Genomic DNA, 16130 nt, shown 5'->3' with positions numbered 1-16130 from the left:
TGTTTTACTTCCAAAATAATCAAGGCTAACAAACAAACCAACACACAGGTAAACAATATAAGAACAATGCTTAGTTAAATACACCTATGTGCATTTATCACCAGGATTGCCATACATCTGGTTTTGAACTAGACAGTCCAGTTTTCAGAGATTCTTAGATTTTGTCAAAGACTTAACAAATCTCAAGCAAGTGTAGAGATCTCTTTGTCCCTCTGGGTATCTCCACAACAGCTACGTTGCTGCCTGGTTTGAGCAAATACAGGTTCAGTGAGAAGCATTGACTGTGCTGTAAGAGATTACAGTTATTCACGGGAGTTAAGGTGTGCCTACAGACCAATGTCAGCAAAAACTCATGGTTTCCACTCATTGGCTGTTCCTTTGAATAAACCCATTTGCTAAAAAGCCAGTGCGGGATAAAGTCGCCGAAAAGTGGGGAAACTGTGACTTTTCCGAAGCACTGCACCAAGAAACCAACATCAAAAAATCCGAAAAAGCAAGGGACACCTGTCATTGACTTCTACTTGATCTTGACAAGTTTTAGCTGGCAAATAGTCGGATTCAGATTTTTAGCTGTTTTGTTGAAAAAGTCTTGACTACAAGGTAAAACCTTATGAAATTGCTTCCTGCTGCCCTTACTACCTTGAAAAGCAAACCCCCTAAAGTGCCAAAAAAAATCATTTTCAGGTTAAAAGTTATAGTACTGTGGCTAAGGTAATTTTGGGCCACTAGCCTTAATTTCCTTCTAATTGATTTCAATAGGAAGATGGACTCATTTATGAATTGGCTGCATTACCAGTTTAGGCACAGGTAAGGGCAGGGGTACACGGGGAATTAGTTGCACCGCGACAAATCTCAGTTGTCGCGGGGGACTAATCTCCCCGCATTGCCATTCCACCGGCTAGAATGTAAATCAGCGGTTGGATGGCATACGCGGTGCCGCGATTTGCCGAAGTTGCCTTGGGAGGAAACTTCAGGCAACTTGGGCAAATCGCAGCGCAGCGTATGCCATCCCACCGGCGATTTACATTCTAGCCGGTGGGATGGCATTGCGGGAGATTAGTCGCCCGCGACAACGAAGACTTGTCCTGCAGTAAATAATCTCCCCGTGTGTCACTGCCCTTAAGGGACAAGAAACCCCTAATTCAAAAGAAAATAGGCAGCATTTTAACATTGAGCTGAAGAAGATATGCCTAAAACAAGCAAAGAGACTTTAGTTTCCCTTTAGTCAGTAGAACACAGTTTGCCCCCTGCATTTTTACCCCACTAATAACACCCCCAAAAAGGAAAAAAAAAACTTGGTTGGCATAACACCCAAGTTTAACCCATCCATTGCCCCTTAAGAAAACAGAATGTTGTAATTAGTGCTGTTAATTAGTCCCCTCCTGTCCACAGCACCCTGCTGGGATTCTGGACCCAAACGCTGGCTGTCAGTTATATCCCATGCAGGTGATGAATCTAGAACTTACCAGGATGATCGGGAAACTCAGCAGCTTTTTATTTAGGGATACAAAGTCATTTCCATATCTGGCTGTTTAGCCGATGGCTGGCCGGCTTCCAGTTGGCCGATAACATCACAAGCCCCATATGCTCTGGATTCTGATTCCGACTTTTAACTAAAATGAACTTCATCTGAAAAAAAAAACACAGCACATTTGAAGTAATTTAACAATTGTTTCCAAAATCAGTTTGCATGAGTAGAGAAAAGGGGTTTTACATTACTACCTCCATAAATAAGAAATATATCCCAAAATCATTTCCATGCAGGGTCTGGGAACCATTTTTGTGAGAACTCAGCGAAATTTCATGAGCTTGGATATCTGCTGATCTTTATTGCACCGGGCACCCGCTAATTAAAACATGTTGACGTTCTAGGTTGTGTTTTCTGTACTGGGGTCAGTAAAGGCAGCCAATGAACTATTGGATTTGGGCTCCAACAGGGCTTCTTTTTCCATTACCCCACCCCAGCTGGTTCCTGACAATCTTTATCATTGAGGGCCCATTGCTGGGAACAGGGGCAGCAGAAGATGTTTTTGGTTGGGGGTGGGGGCAGGAGAGGGAGGATTTGCCAAAGTTTTAGGACATGCCCACTTTTTGGGCACAAAGAGAGCCCCCCTGAAGCCCACCCATGCTGTCCCTCTCCCGCTCGCCCCTCCACCACCGTTTAACTGCAATTTCCAAAACCGGGGGGAAATTCTGGGGGTGCAACGGCCCCCCGGTTCCAACGCCTATGACTGAGAATGTTGCAGATGTTTGTGTCCTGCCTTGCCATTTACCCATAACTTTGTCCAAAGGTATCACACTATGTGCCTCAATCGGCGAAAGTGTGGTACAACTAGGTCACGTGACACCAGTCCGGCATCATTGCGCTCTCGCTTGATAACCTTATTCTGCTACAGGAGATTGCTGGGAGTTGTAGCAGTTTCTGGAGCCCCACAGATTGAACAGTCACAAAGGAATGTTAAGTGGATTTCATGTTTATAAGTTTATACTGGGACGGAATACGAGTTTAAGTATAACAGCCAATAGCAAGGGCTTGGTCTGTTCCAGAAAATACAATATTTGCTATTCCGACAAGGATGAAAGAACGCTGTATAAAATCCCAGAAACACCTGTGCAGATAAAAGCCTATGGCATTTCCCAGCTGCTCCTGAGCTGCTTTGAGCCACAATATCAATACAATAATGCCACCAGAATATGTACATTGGGTGTATTTGCTTGTATTGGGAATACATCAAGGGATCTGGTACAGGTATAGGATCCGTTACCCAGAATGCTTGGGATCAAGGGTATTCCATGGCGCTGTTATTTGGATCTTCATACTGTAAGTCTACTAAAAAATCAATAAAACATTAATTAAACCCAATAGGATTTGCATCCAATAAGGGGTAATTATATCTTAGTTGGGATCAAGTACAGGTACTGTTTTATTATTACAGAGAAAAGGGAATCATTTAACCATTAAATAAACCCAATAGGGCTGTTCTGCCCCAATAAGGGGTAATTATATCTTAGTTGGGATCAAGTACAGGTACTGTTTTATTATTACAGAGAAAAGGGAATCATTTAACCATTAAATAAACCCAATAGGACTGTTCTGCCCCAATAAGGGGTAATTATATCTTAGTTGGGATCAAGTACAGGTACTGTTTTATTATTATTACAGAGAAAAGGGAATCATTTAACCATGAAATAAACCCAATAGGGCTGTTCTGCCCCAATAAGGGGTAATTATATCTTAGTTGGGATCAAGTACAGGTACTGTTTTATTATTACAGAGAAAAGGGAATCATTTAACCATGAAATAAACCCAATAGGGCTGTTCTGCCCCCAATAAGGGGTAATTATATCTTAGTTGGGATCAAGTACAGGTACTGTTTTATTATTACAGAGAAAAAGGAATCATTTAACCATGAAATAAACCCAATAGGGCTGTTCTGCCCCCAATAAGGGGTAATTATATCTTAGTTGGGATCAAGTACAGGTACTGTTTTATTATTACAGAGAAAAAGGAATCATTTAACCATGAAATAAACCCAATAGGGCTGTTCTGCCCCCAATAAGGGGTAATTATATCTTAGTTGGGATCAAGTACAGGTACTGTTTTATTATTACAGAGAAAAGGGAATCATTTAACCATGAAATAAACCCAATAGGGCTGTTCTGCCCCAATAAGGGGTAATTATATCTTAGTTGGGATCAAGTACAGGTACTGTTTTATTATTACAGAGAAAAGGGAATCAATTTAAAAAATCTGATTAAAATGGAGTCTACATGAGACAGACTTTCTGTAATTTGGATTTTTCTGTGGGTTTCCGGATAACAGATCCAATACCAGTACTGAGCATTCACCTAGGGATCTAGTACCCAGTGCCATCAAGTTTAGGCTGATCACCAATACAGTTGCCACCTTTTCTGAGGAAAAATCCCAGCCTCCCTAGATTTAATCTTTTTTTCCTATTAATACCATTGGCACATGGCATAATACAAACAGGACAGGCAGCAACCCAAATCACTCATCTACACAGAAAGGAAGAACTAACATTATTCTGGCACTGAGAGGCAACAACCTTTCCATTTCCAATTCTGACATACACTGGCACCTCCCTATGCTGCCCTCAGCCATCTTATCACTTCTGAGGGACAATGGAGACACTCCAGGCTCCTCAACCCTCCAACCCCTCCAACCCCTCCAACCCCACTCCCGGAGGCTACTAATGGTTCCCCACACGGTTCCACATACCGACCCATGGCCACGCCCACCCCTTCTGGCGCGCATGTCACCAGAATCTTTTCCCGCTCTCTCTCTCCCTCAGACGCAGTAATAGGGAAGCCCCGCCCCCACAGGAGTAAGTTTGCGTGAGGCAAATTCGTGCCGCTAGGCCTGGGTTCCTGTCAGGGCATCAGTGCAATGCGTTGCGCTTTGTTCTAGTTGCAATATGACATGGAACTCACAGGTTGTCACTAGGTGCCAGTCCAAGTATTTGTCTCTGGGAACCATTTTGTGCCATTTTATAACACAGACTCTCTCTGTACCAGTTTGCATTACTTTTGCTGCGCTGAATCATTTAGAAGTTGCATAAGAAGTATAAAAAATACTGCAGGGCTAATTAGTCTTTCTGTTGGTCTCCATACAAACCAGAACAGGTTGTAGTATATTCATTAATGACTTTAGCAACTCCTCCTCTCCAGTTGTATATGTGTGAGGGGAAACTATAGTGTTGGCTGCTTAAAGGCAGGAATTATATTAACTAACCAGTGGCATTACTGGGCCCCACGGCAAATTGAATTTAGAGCCCCAAAACATTGTCAAGTTGACCCATTCTACCAAAATATACAGGTATGGGATCTGTTATCCAGAAACCCACTCTGAATTACAGAAAGCCTGTCTCCCATAGACTCCATTTTAATCAATAATTCAGATCTTTCTCTGTAATAATAAAACTACCTGTACTTGATCCCAACTACATTACTACTAAAATTTTTTACATTAACATTTATTTATAAAGTGCCAACATATTCCACAGCGCTGTACAATAAGTGGGTTCCATACATTGGACATACAGAGTAACATATAAAGCAATCAGTAACCGATACAAGAGGTGAAGAGGGCCCTGCCCAAAAGAGCTTATCTCCAACTAAGATATAATTACCCCTTATTGGGGGCAGAACAGCCCTATTGGGTTTATTTAATGGTTAAATGATTCCCTTTTCTCTGTAATAATAAAACAGTACCTGTACTTGATCCCAACTAAGATATAATTACCCCTTATTGGGGGCAGAACAGCCCTATTGGGTTTATTTCATGGTTAAATGATTCCCTTTTCTCTGTAATAATAAAACAGTACCTGTACTTGATCCCAACTAAGATATAATTACCCCTTATTGGGGGCAGAACAGCCCTATTGGGTTTATTTCATGGTTAAATGATTCCCTTTTCTCTGTAATAATAAAATAGTACCTGTACTTGATCCCAACTAAGATATAATTACCCCTTATTGGGGGCAGAACAGCCCTATTGGGTTTATTTCATGGTTAAATGATTCCCTTTTCTCTGTAATAATAAAATAGTACCTGTACTTGATCCCAACTAAGATATAATTACCCCTTATTGGGGGCAGAACAGCCCTATTGGGTTTATTTCATGGTTAAATGATTCCCTTTTCTCTGTAATAATAAAACAGTACCTGTACTTGATCCCAACTAAGATATAATTACCCCTTATTGGGGGCAGAACAGCCCTATTGGGTTTATTTCATGGTTAAATGATTCCCTTTTCTCTGTAATAATAAAACAGTACCTGTACTTGATCCAAACTAAGATATAATTACCCCTTATTGGGGCAGAACAGCCCTATTGGGTTTATTTAATGGTTAAATGATTCCCTTTTCTCTGTAATAATAAAACAGTACCTGTACTTGATCCCAACTAAGATATAATTACCCCTTATTGGGGCAGAACAGCCCTATTGGGTTTATTTCATGGTTAAATGATTCCCTTTTCTCTGTAATAATAAAACAGTACCTGTACTTGATCCCAACTAAGATATAATTACCCCTTATTGGGGCAGAACAGCCCTATTGGGTTTATTTCATGGTTAAATGATTCCCTTTTCTCTGTAATAATAAAACAGTACCTGTACTTGATCCCAACTAAGATATAATTACCCCTTATTGGGGGCAGAACAGCCCTATTGGGTTTATTTCATGGTTAAATGATTCCCTTTTCTCTGTAATAATAAAACAGTACTTGATCCCAACTAAACTATTGGGTTTATTAATGATCTTTTAGTAGACATACGGTATGGAGATACAAAATACGGAAAGACCCCTTATCTGGAATACCGTTGGTCCCGAGCATTCTGGATAACGGGTCCTATACCTGTATTTAAATTGCTCATTATTTAGGGACTTACGGGCCCGCTACACTCCTGGGCCTCCCTGCAGGGTCTGCTTTCTCTAAAGTTATGCCCCTATAACCAACAGTGGTATATAAACCAATATTAACATGAAAATCAGTATCTAGCAAATATGATTGCAATGTGTTTGATACCCCCGCCACCCAGTGTGGCAATGCAGTGTGTGTTTGGGCAGTCATAAAACATCTGCAGGACTTCATGATGTTCTTTTACATTCTGTGTTACTGTCTGTTTTAGGAACATCAGTGACTGCCGTACAAGGGGTTTTCCGAGATTTCAACGTTAAGGACTAAAGAATATTAATAGGCCAAAAACTGGGCTTATTAAGGACAGGTGAGTCACTAATGTCCTCGTGATTAACTGGTAAGTCACTTGTTACTCATTAACCTATTGCAAAGTATGCGCAGCAAAGAGCTGGTTTAACCTATTATATATTATATTGTGCAATTTGAGCATTACTGGGACAATAACCACCTGTGTGTGATGGGATGTTGCCATTTAAGTCAAGGGCAGGTGACACATGTGGCTTTGTGCATATTGCCAGCCAAGAAATCTCCTGACCAGTCTCAAGAAATTTTGCATAGGACCTGGAATTTTCCTGGGGTCTTTCAGTAATTCAGATCTTCATGCCTAACTCTACTAAGAAATTATTTAAACAGTAATTAAAACCAATAGGAGTATTTTGCCTCCAATTAGGGGTAATTATATCTTAGTTGGGATCAAGTACAGGTACTGTTTTATTATTACAGAGAAAAGGGAATCATTTAACCATGAAATAAACCCAATAGGGCTGTTCTGCCCCCAATAAGGGGTAATTATATCTTAGTTGGGCTCAAGTACAGGTACTGTTTTATTATTACAGAGAAAAGGGAATAATTTAACCATGAAATAAACCCAATAGGGCTGTTCTGCCCCAATAAGGGGTAATTATATCTTAGTTGGGATCAAGTACAGGTACTGTTTTATTATTACAGAGAAAAGGGAATCATTTAACCATGAAATAAACCCAATAGGGCTGTTCTGCCCCAATAAGGGGTAATTATATCTTAGTTGGGATCAAGTACAGGTACTGTTTTATTATTACAGAGAAAAGGGAATCATTTAACCATGAAATAAACCCAATAGGGCTGTTCTGCCCCAATAAGGGGTAATTATATCTTAGTTGGGATCAAGTACAGGTACTGTTTTATTATTACAGAGAAAAGGGAATCATTTAACCATTAAATAAACCCAATGGGACTGTTCTGCCCCAATAAGGGGTAATTATATCTTAGTTGGGATCAAGTACAGGTACTGTTTTATTATTACAGAGAAAAGTGAATCATTTAACCATGAAATAAACCCAATAGGGCTGTTCTGCCCCAATAAGGGGTAATTATATCTTAGTTGGGATCAAGTACAGGTACTGTTTTATTATTACAGAGAAAAGGGAATCATTTAACCATGAAATAAACCCAATAGGGCTGTTCTGCCCCAATAAGGGGTAATTATATCTTAGTTGGGATCAAGTACAGGTACTGTTTTATTATTACAGAGAAAAAGGAAATTATTTTAAAAAATGTCAATTATTTGATTAAAATTCTATGTCTATAGAGCCTATGGGAGATGGCCTTTCTGTAATGCTGAACTTTCTGGATAATGGGTTATTGAATAACAGATCCCATGCCTGTACACAAAACCATTTCTCCCTAATGAGAAAATATGAGAAACGGTTGATTTTTTCTATGAATAAAATTTCTTAGATTGTGTAGTTTTCCCTCTGAACTAGTTCCATATAATGACAAAACTAAAGGTGGCCTTACACACACACACACACAGCTTTACATTGCCGATTTAGACCAAGTCAGCAGCTTATCTACCCCCCCCCCCCATGGGGCCCTGCCTGACTGATATCTGGCCATAAATCTTCCAGGTGCCGATGGGGCAGGTTTAACAATCTCATCGGCCTGCGTGCCATTAATGTGATCCAATCATTTGGCCAGCCCAACACCGCAGACCACGCCAAACGAGCGTATCTTTACATGTATTTCCAGCAGATGTAAGTAAGACATTTGTTTTTATACAGGTAGTTTAGAAAGTTCTACAGATCTGCTGTACATCTGGACATGTACAGTGGTGTTATGACAAGTTTTAAAGCTTTGGCATGAGTGTTTTGGACATCCTATAAGACAGCATTTCTCAGATTCAGACCCCTTGGGCATCATCTTTTTATATTTTTCCATTTCCTGGCTGTCATATAATATTATCTGAATAAACTTTACATCCATGCAACCTAACATTATTTATTGACACAAAATATTGCATACAAACAGTTACAGTTGCAAAGACAATAGCAATACAAATATACATTTCCTGTACAGGTTTATTCAAAAACACATTGTTATACTGTTGTAAAGTTGAGAAAAAACAAGCTATTGTGGGTATGATGGCAAATATAACCATAGGCTTAAGGTCCCCATACATAGGCCGATTATAGCTCGTTGGTGCGGTCCCCAAACCGACAGCCCCATTGCCGCATGTAGAATTCAATCATTTGGCTCCAGGGCCAAGCGATCGAATTTGCCTCCATGCCTCCCCGATATCGCCCACCCGTAAGTGGGGATATGGGGTGAAGATCCGCTCACTTGGCAACATCCAATTCCTATACATCAGGGGGCCCCAACCTTTTACACACGAGAGCCACTTTCAAATGGAAAAAGTGTTGGGGAGCAACACAGGCATAAAAATAGTTCCAAGGTGCCAAATAAGAGCTATGATTGGCTATTTGGTAGACTGTGTGTGGACTGGCAGCCTACATGAGGCTCTGTTTGGCTTTACACTGGGTTTTTTATGCCTCCAAGCCAGGAATTGAAAAAAAATAAACACCTGCTTTGAGGCCACTGGGAGCAACATCCAAGGGGTTGGTGAGCAACATGTTACTTCTGAGCCATTGGTTGGGGATCACTGCTATATATGGTCCAACCCAGCCATCTTCCTGCCAATGAAACTGACCAACATCGATAGATGAAAATCTAAATCATGCCTAATCAACGAACTGGCCAATATCCATAGGAAATTTGTTAGGTTTGCCGGGCCACCAAATATGGAAAATGTTTGTATACAGTCATTTTATGCCCAGCTATAGCATTAGGCACCTAATAGTGTAATAAAAGGTTACCTTCTTGAACATTTTTGTTCAATAAAATGATGCATGGCAGGTTTATATCTATTTTCACAGATGTAAGATTGCATTTAAATGCACACCTTACATTGTGACTTTGCTTCTTCCCCTCTCAAGTGCCATTTACCAATCATAACCAGACTAGAGTCGTACTGGGGTGTCTGAGGCACACCAGGGCTGCTACCCCAAGGGCCCCCACACCCTTTCTGGGCAGGCCCAGATTTGTGAAAAGGCCACAAAGGCCTGGGCTTAAGGTGGCAAGTTTTTCAGGGCGGCATGTATATTTCATACCTATTGACTACTTGAACATTGGGAACTGGACACGTTTGAGATTTTGACAGTTAATTGATAATTATAATTATAATAATAATATGTTGTGTCCAGTCCACAGGGCTGTGGGTGTCTGTAGGAATTAATGAAGCAGCAGGAAAGAGTATATAATGTGTATGTGCACGCTGAGCAGGGGGGTGGGCTTAAGCGAGGTAGGAAGTGGCCAGCCTAGGTGCAATTTAGAAGCCACTACCTCTGGGGCTCTTGAGCCCACCCACTCACCCACCACTAGCCCCTTCCTTCCCTCCCTCCCTCACGTCTGCACTTTATACTTACTAAAGCCTACATACACCAGCCATTTTGAATGTTGCTTGGAGTAGTCCTGCAACTATGAGAACAACCTAAAAAATGTCCTTACAAAGTAAATATTCCCCCCAAACAACTGTCTGGCCACCTCCATTCCTTTGGCTGCCATTTTGCACCTGCACCACAATCAGAAGTAATTGGGGCTATGGAACAAACACACTACAGGTTAATAATACTCAGGAAACAGTTGTAAACGTGGGCTTTCCATTGTATTGTGAATGACTGGGTGTTAGGGAAATCTGTTAGTCTCCGCAATAAAGGAGCATATTCCATAGGACGTCGTACATTGTCTTCTGTTCGTTTTCCAGCTGAAATATCAAACCAGCGTAGACAATGGAAACAAACGTCCTTTTGTTCTGACTTAACTGTTCCTAATGATCTTTTCTGTAAACAGTTTCACCAGCTAAGTCTTAACAAGCCCTTCATTCAGGGAGGCTTTGAAAAGGGCAAGCAGAGCAGAATGACAAGGAGCGAGGCATGGGGGAGAGAGGGAGAGTGGCGGAGGATTGTGCTAAACATTGGCAAAGAATGAAAAGCACGAGAGGGGCAGAAAGAACTAAATTAAGGGCCACAGAGCACTAGTTGGTAGAAAAAAAGAAGCAGAATTAAAATGGTGGCTATTTATAAAGCTGCAGAATTAATTGCTGCCAGGAAAAAAATGGTCGGGCAAAAAAAGCTGCATTGTTCTAAAATCTCACGTAACTACCCTTTATTTACTATTTTTTCGTATCGGATGTTGTTGATTGTGCACTTTTTTGCATGCTGGGGTTCAGCACGATATAATCCTGACTGATTCCTTTAGTTTAAAGAGAGTAGAGGGAAGCGAATTGGCTTTACATTGTTCCTTTTGTTGCCGGGACTCTCCCATGTTCTATAGAATTATCCGGGTTCAGGTGCATCCCAAGTACATTTTTTTAAATTAATGATACAGTTTAGGATCTCCATGTGGGCATCACAGCATCCCATTTTCTACATATAATATGTGTTTTGGATTCACTGCACAGTTTGCCTCAATACCAGAAACTCAACCTACAGGACTATCTGGGGGCTTTTACTCTATCGGGAAATTGACATCAGTGACAGATTGGGAACTGAATGGATATCAAAGGATTGGCCTTCCTTTAAAGAGAAAAGAAAACATTTAAAGTCCTGGGAAAAAAAATTCCTTTTTAAAGCAGTCATGAAGCTTTTAATGGCTCGCCCCTGTTACAAGAGACTCCGGCAAGTGACCCGTGATGGGACTAGAGTGCCCCAGTCTTATTTAATGGGCTTGTGGCAGTGAAGTGAAGGCGCTCATCCATGCAATGTCTTCCTTACCAGTTTTAGAGCTCACTTTGAAATATGAGGTCTTGTTAAGCCATGCCTTGTGTTTTCTTTTTCCTCTTGCATCACTGGATCCCCTTGACCTCAAGGGACCTTCTTCCTCACGAGACCCCCACTTACCCCCTGTGGGTGATTCTGCTGTGCATTTGAGGTTTGAAGTTTTTATTTAGTAAATTACGCCTTGCCCAATCTGTACTTACATGTCAGTGTGATTTAAACTGGAAATCACAAATGTCTTTGTAAATTGCCCATAACAGGATTAGACTATTGTTTCAGGGTAGTAATCTATCCATGCAATTTATATTCCTTCTTTTCTTATACACGTCTTGCTATGTTTTGTACCCTTTTGTTTGCAGCATTTCTCCCCTTGGGTTAGGCATAGAGATTGTAAGGCCCAGACAGAAGGCCCAGTCTTCTTCCGTCGAACGTTGGACATCTGTCGTACGTTTAAATGCAACGATCTCTAAAACTAACATTCAGGGGCACTTTTATTAAAATACGACAAAAAAAAAAATGGTGTTATTTCTAAAGTTTAGAACTTTTGCATATTTTCTGCAATATTTTCATTAATTTGCGCAACTTTTTCATACAAAATCATATTTGTCGAAACGAGTATGAAAGTTTCAGATTCATTCAAGCTTCGTTATCGTGACTTTCCTTGGGCCGGGTTGGAGCTGCAGAGTGCCATTGAGCCCTATGGGAGACTTTCCTTGGGCCGGGTTGGAGCTGCAGAGTGCCATTGAGCCCTATGGGAGACTTTCCTTGGGCCGGGTTGGAGCTGCAGAGTGCCATTGAGCCCTATGGGAGACTTTCCTTGGGCCGGGTTGGAGCTGCAGAGTGCCATTGAGCCCTATGGGAGACTTTCCTTGGGCCGGGTTGGAGCTGCAGAGTGCCATTGATCCCTATGGGAGACTTTCCTTGGGCCGGGTTGGAGCTGCAGAGTGCCATTGAGCCCTATGGGAGACTTTCCTTGGGCCGGGTTGGAGCTGCAGAGTGCCATTGATCCCTATGGGAGACTTTCCTTGGGCCGGGTTGGAGCTGCAGAGTGCCATTGAGCCCTATGGGAGACTTTCCTTGGGCCGGGTTGGAGCTGCAGAGTGCCATTGAGCCCTATGGGAGACTTTCCTTGGGCCGGGTTGGAGCTGCAGAGTGCCATTGATCCCTATGGGAGACTTTCCTTGGGCCGGGTTGGAGCTGCAGAGTGCCATTGAGCCCTATGGGAGGCTTTCCTTGGGCCGGGTTGGAGCTGCAGAGTGCCATTGAGCCCTATGGGAGGCTTTCCTTGGGCCGGGTTGGAGCTGCAGAGTGCCATTGAGCCCTATGGGAGACTTTCCTTGGGCCGGGTTGGAGCTGCAGAGTGCCATTGAGCCCTATGGGAGACTTTCCTTGGGCCGGGTTGGAGCTGCAGAGTGCCATTGAGCCCTATGGGAGACTTTCCTTGGGCCGGGTTGGAGCTGCAGAGTGCCATTGAGCCCTATGGGAGACTTTCCTTGGGCCGGGTTGGAGCTGCAGAGTGCCATTGAGCCCTATGGGAGGCTTTCCTTGGGCCGGGTTGGAGCTGCAGAGTGCCATTGAGCCCTATGGGAGACTTTCCTTGGGCCGGGTTGGAGCTGCAGAGTGCCATTGAGCCCTATGGGAGACTTTCCTTGGGCCGGGTTGGAGCTGCAGAGTGCCATTGAGCCCTATGGGAGACTTTCCTTGGGCCGGGTTGGAGCTGCAGAGTGCCATTGAGCCCTATGGGAGACTTTCCTTGAAATTTTCGTATGTACTGTGAATTTTCGCAAATCATACTCGTAATTCGTACTTTAATTAATCTGGCCCTCAGCCTGAAATTGTATGATAAAGCCCTAAAAATAACCAATGGGAGGAGGTTCTTAACATGAAATAGTTACAGACATCAATCGTACGAAAGTGACCCCCATTGTAGGGCCCCCAAGGGTATCGGCAGATACACAGATACATGCGCAGATTTTATCCTTATCCCACCGACATTTTATAACCTGTCCAGCCGTTGAAACGACCGATCGCCATTGTCTGAAAATCGTACGATCATATTGCCTCGTGGATATTGATCCTTTCTAGGGATGCCTGTAGGCTTGCTTGGAGAGCCCCTTTTCTATTTTCTTTATAATAAATCTTAATGGATATATAGCCTTTTACCTAATTATGACTATTAGTTCTTATTCACTCTTTATTTATAATTGCCCTGGCAAGTGCATTGATAGATCAGAACCAGACCCCGTCACTGCTCGACACATTCCCACGGTAGCAAGCAGCACTGCCGGGCGTCATTAGGCCACTTATCATTTAGAAAAGGGGCACTTGTAAGTGCTAAAGCCTTAATGGAGCAGAGTAGACATAAACATTTTAGCAGGAACAGTTAACCAAGCTGTCCTGTTGTGACTGATTTCAAGGGGCACTAGACCACCTTTTCAACAGGGCTCGTACTGAACATACTTTTTGGCTGTTGGTTTAATCAGAAAAAAACAATTTCTTGAGCTTTGGAACCACTGCAACAGCCTGCCATCCTTATGAATTAGCCTTTTGTGGTCTCCCCTCCTAATATTTGTCTACACTACCCACCGGACACTGTCATCTAGCTTTTAAACCCCATCTAAAAACTCTTACCCATATGTCGGTCTTAAACCTTTTCCTTGGTTCATTCAACATGCACATCCCTAACTAAAGGCGGCCATACACAAGCACATTTCAGAAGCCGATTCAGGTCGATTCAGCAGCTTATGTACTCATGTATTGGCACCTCCCAGGGGCCTACCTAACCAATATTTGGCCTAAAATTGGCTCTCGATTGGGCAGGTTTCATTTGACCATTGGATGGGGAACTGCATTGGCTTGTGGATGCGGTCAAAAGATGGAATAAGCCCAATATTGCCCACCATATCTGGGTGACAATCCGCTTGTTTGGTGACCTCGCCAATCGAGCGGATCGCACAGTGTATGGCCACCTTAAATGAGTATTTATTATGCACTTGCTAAATCAGCTCTGCCCCAGGCCCCAACTAAATTGACCAATCCTAATCTAACCTGGGAAACTTAAAGTGGCCAGTACCATCTGCCCAGGGAAGGGGCTGCATCTCCAAGCCCTGCTTCCCTACGTTGTTCTACGGGTCATTGGGGCCCATGAACATTTTCCTTTAAGACAGCACAGAGCTTTTGATCATTTCTGTACGGCAGCCAAGCACTTGACTTTCCAGTTAGAGGGGAAAAAAAATAACAGATGACAGCATTTATTTTCAGCTGCTGTTACTTTCCTTATTACATGTTACCATCCAGCCTCAAACAGAAACCAGCTGTGTGCTCTTCTCATTTACCCCAAACCCGCTCCTAATCACAGATACAGCCGGGCCGTTGCTATTAGAGAAGGTATCCACGGAGCAGTGGGAGACTGAACTACGGGCACCTCCATCCCACAGAAGGGTTTAGCAAATTCCTTATTCTGAATCCTCCATACATTGTTTTCTGCAGGGATTATTACTTTCTCATCACAAAACCTCAGTGCGTAGAGAAACTGTCACATTCATACTGTATTCACAGAAGGAAACAATGGGAGTATTCATAACAAACAGGCAGTTTGTGTAAGGTGTTTCCCACCCACTGCTTTTATTGATTTTGATGGAATAGTTTATATTAGTGCTGGATGATCGTAGTCACAGCAATTTCACCTCCATAGGGTAATATACAAGTAGCCGCGACTGATCGAGCGCTGATTTGTGGTGCGCCGATTAGTTGTCGCGACTTTGTAAAAAGTGTCTTGGGTGTCTTCACCCTAAGACTACTTCAAGTAAGATTAGGTAAGAATGCTCTTCCAAATATTCCTAAAAGCCCAATTTCTTTGACTTCTAGATCAGGGATCCCCAACCCTTTTTATCTGTGAGTCACATTCCAATGTAAAATTATTTGGGGACCAACACCAGTATAAAAAAAAAACCTGGGGGTGCTAAATAAGGACTGTAATTGGCTATTTGGCAGCCTACAAAAGGCTCTCTTTGGAAGTACACCTGCTTTTATGTAGGGATGTACTGAATACATTATTTTAGGATCCAGCCGAACCCTTTGCAAAAGGTTTGGCCGAATACCAAACCAAATCCGAATTTGCAAAACCAGGACTAGGAAGGGTTAAAGAAATTTTCAGCTTCCATGTTTCCAGAGGCATGGATTAGGCCGAATCCAAATCACCTTATTGGGGCTCATTTATTAACACTGGGCAAACTGGCAGTAAGGTCCCCATACACGGGCCGATTCTAGCTGCAGATATCAGTCCCTTAGAGCAATTCGGCAGATAATCGGCCCGTGTATGGGGACTACCAACGGGCCTGCCCAACTGATATCTGGCCTGAAATCAGGCAGATCTCGATCGGGCAGGTTAGTAAATCTAGTCGGATCGGGGACCGCATCAGCTTGTTGATGCGACCCCTGAACCGACTGATCAATTGCCGCCAATATAATTAGATCGTTTGGCCCCAGGGCCAAATGATCGAATTAGCCTACACGCTCCCTGATATTGCCCACCCATAGGTGGGGATATCGTGTGAAGATCCGCTTGCTTGGCGTATGGGCACCTTAACTCATAGCAAC

The 16130-nt window shown here is 42.6% G+C and overlaps 1 protein-coding gene across 3 annotated transcripts in view; it reads left to right on the top strand.

The window, feature by feature from the left end:
- spo11 (SPO11 meiotic protein covalently bound to DSB) overlaps nt 1-16130 on the top strand; it is a 130292-nt gene that overhangs the window by 100612 nt on the left and 13550 nt on the right. For all 3 annotated transcript variants that reach the window (NM_001008199.1, XM_031894053.1, XM_031894052.1), the window contains exon 2: nt 6653-6748. The gene's annotated coding sequence lies outside the window, so the exon portion shown is untranslated. The remainder of the gene's footprint in view (nt 1-6652; nt 6749-16130) is intronic.

This window comes from Xenopus tropicalis, chromosome 10 (assembly GCF_000004195.4).
Source record: "Xenopus tropicalis strain Nigerian chromosome 10, UCB_Xtro_10.0, whole genome shotgun sequence".
Lineage (NCBI taxonomy): Eukaryota > Metazoa > Chordata > Amphibia > Anura > Pipidae > Xenopus > Xenopus tropicalis.
Note: the sequence above shows the minus strand (reverse complement) of the source record. Positions and strands in the feature narration are given on the sequence as shown.